The following is a 2,812-nucleotide window of genomic DNA, read 5'->3' on the forward strand; positions in this document are numbered from 1 at the left end:
AGTTTTAGTGAGCAAAGAACAGTGCTGGGTCCCGGGTGTGGGAGAGGGTCCCCCGCTCGGCCTTGGAGACCAGACACCCTCATCATAGACCCAGCATCAGGAATGGGTCCTGGGGGGGATCCCTGCAGGGTGGCTGTGCCTCTTGCTTCAGGAAAAGCACCTAAGCAGGACGTTTGTGCTCTTTAGGGTGAGGACACTCTCATTTTCCCCTTCATTTTTATTTCATCCCTTATATCTCTCCACTGAATTCCTCTTGGTGGGGCTGGCTAAAGTCTGCAGATGCAGCAGTCACAAAAAAGAGTTTTGACTCCAAAATGGTCTTCAAGTCAGCCACAACCAGGCCCGTATTCCTGCTTGCTCATCCTTCAAGGGGGTTCTTGGGCAGGCTTTGCTTTCTGTTTATCGATGCATTTCAGAAAGGTCTGCTCTTTCTAGGAGCATGAACTGCCCTCTATTTAGAGCTTTTAGCTAGAAACAAAGCATGAAAAGTTCGACTAATCATGTGTTGGTTAATACTTTTCTAATTCCAGTTAAAAGAAAAAAAACCCAAACAAAAAACAAGGCAGTGATGGAAATGTAGGCTTAAGGAGCCTGGGTGTTGAGGACAGCTCATAAAAATTGTTTTGCACCCATTTTCTGACCATTTCTACTAATCACATACCATGAAATGAACAGTTTGCAAACACCCCATGGGCTGAAATTTGTTTGCATAAACTATTCAGTGAACACTTGCAGATAACAAATTCATTTGCTGAAATCAGGATCAGCTTCTTAGCAACTCACAAATGGAAAGTAATAAAAAAAAAAACCCTTCAATGAATTGCGCACAAGGAGCTTCTTCCTGCAGGACCACAGTTGTCTTCCCAGTGATGCAGATGTTTTTGGTGGTGGTGCAGAAGGGCTGCGTCACTTTCTGGTGTAGTAAGAAAGAGCCAGCATTGTTTGTGGTGAATGGTTTGTGATCATTTTATTTTTAAAATGCCACAAGTTGTATCAGAGAGTTCCCAAGGAAATGCGTAGGGATTTCAGAGTCGCAGATCCAAGCTGGGTCTACAGGAGAGGTGCTGAGCTCCCAGGGAGTCTGTACGCAGTACCAAGGAGGATTAGGTTGTAAATGACATCTTTGCAACACAATTCTCTTTTGGCTTTTAGATAGAACAGAATTATTGGAAATTTGACTTGTTTTGGGTGCTGACAGCCGGTAGACCCGGCTGTGGGTCCTCCTGAACGGGAGTCTCTTTTTTGCTGCCTCCTTGGTGCACCCGTGCCAGGAACAGAAAAGCCAGCAGAGATCCCTGGTTCAGCTGGGGTGCGCAGGGCTTCGAAGGTGCCTCTCCACCCCGGAAAGCTGTGTTGGATGGTGCTGGCATCTCTGCTCCCGCGGTTTCCTTGTGCTTTCCCCAGGTATCCCTGCTCTGGCAGCTGTTCTGTGGTTTCTATTATTTAAGAGTGAAAAATGCAATTGGACTAGCAGAGTGTGCAGCTATCCCAAAGCAGACAAATTGAGTACAAAGAAAAGTCATTTCCAATCATCATTTTTCCTTTTTGAAAAAAAAAAAGATATTTTTCCCCTCCAAAGAAGAAAATTTGATTTCACTTTTTCACATTGTAAATGCCATTTGATTCTTCATGCTAACCGTCCAATACCGAGAGGGATGTGCTGATACCCAGACTATCACAACTCTAAAGGGGTGCAGGAAATGACCCACCCCAGCTATCGGGTCCTGTCTCCCTCGTGGCACCCACGCTGCTGGTGACGTGCCCTGTTTCCCGCTGCCTGGCCTGGTGGCATCAGGAAGGGTTGTGTCCTCTGCCGTGATGGATGCTCCTCTGCAGGGACTGGAGCAGAGATGTCTCTGCTCGGCTCAGTCCATCGCTGGGCAGGTCCTGGGTCTTGGCATGGCCAGCGGTGCTGGGGCCAAGAGCAGGGCTGCCTCCCCGCTGCCTCTAGCAGACCCCCAGGCTCCGGGGTGGGCAACAGGGCAACAAGGGACCAACAGACAACGATGGGGCTGAAACCAGCTGACACACTCTGAGCACCAAGACCTCCTTCCTCCTCCTCTGCCTGCCTCTGTCCCAGCCAGCTGGACCCCAGCCGCCCGCAGGGAGCCCACCCCCCTCCATCGCAGCGGCTCAGACTTTCCAGGAAGGAACTGAGCTCCAGGAATTAAAAGCTTTGCAGCGAGATGTGACAAAAAGGAAGAAAATGCCTTCAAACGCGCCTCCTTCATCTCTCCCAGCACTTCACCTTTCCGTCGGCTTCAGTTATTTCACAGCCTCTGGAAAAGAAGAAGAAGAAGAAGGAAAAAAAAAAAATGGTTAGGAACTTGCTGAATAAATCATATCCGTTCCCTCCCCCACCTCCCTCCTTTCTTTTGTGGAAATCAAAGGCTGGGAGCTGCCAGGAGCTGACAACGGTGCCCCCAGCCCCCACCTCGCCATTCCTCACGGCCCCCGTCCTCGGGAACTTTGGGGGAATACGCAGCGGTTTCAGAGGCAATCAAACTCTGACAGCCCAGCCGGAGGGACGGAGGGGGGAAGCGGGGAGAGGGGAGTGGGAGCGCTTTGCTGCTGTCGCTCCTGCAGGCGCTTGCTAGCTGCTCCCCGTGGGTCTTGTAGTTTGGAAACAAGGTACCGAACATGTGGGGAAGGCTGATAATCTCCAAAGTGTCTGTGATTAAGTGAAACCAGCAAATTGAGATGCTTAGACAATTAGTAATCTTGGCGTGAAAAAACTGGAAGAATCAAAGAAGAACGGAGGGTTTGGGGTTTATTTTTATTTGGTTTTATTTATCTTATTTTATCCCTCCTC

The 2,812-nt window shown here is 49.3% G+C and overlaps 1 long non-coding RNA gene across 1 annotated transcript; it reads right to left on the reverse strand.

Annotated features, from left to right (window-relative positions):
* Window positions 1-325: 325 nt before the first annotated feature.
* LOC142604820 (uncharacterized) lies at window positions 326-2,599 on the reverse strand. Its single transcript, XR_012838657.1, has 3 exons — window positions 2,435-2,599; window positions 2,223-2,279; window positions 326-1,436 (listed from the first exon to the last, which is right to left on the reverse strand). It is a non-coding gene; the product is annotated as an uncharacterized LOC142604820 (long non-coding RNA).
* Window positions 2,600-2,812: the final 213 nt, after the last annotated feature.

This window comes from Balearica regulorum, chromosome 22, assembly GCF_011004875.1.
Source record: "Balearica regulorum gibbericeps isolate bBalReg1 chromosome 22, bBalReg1.pri, whole genome shotgun sequence".
Lineage (NCBI taxonomy): Eukaryota > Metazoa > Chordata > Aves > Gruiformes > Gruidae > Balearica > Balearica regulorum.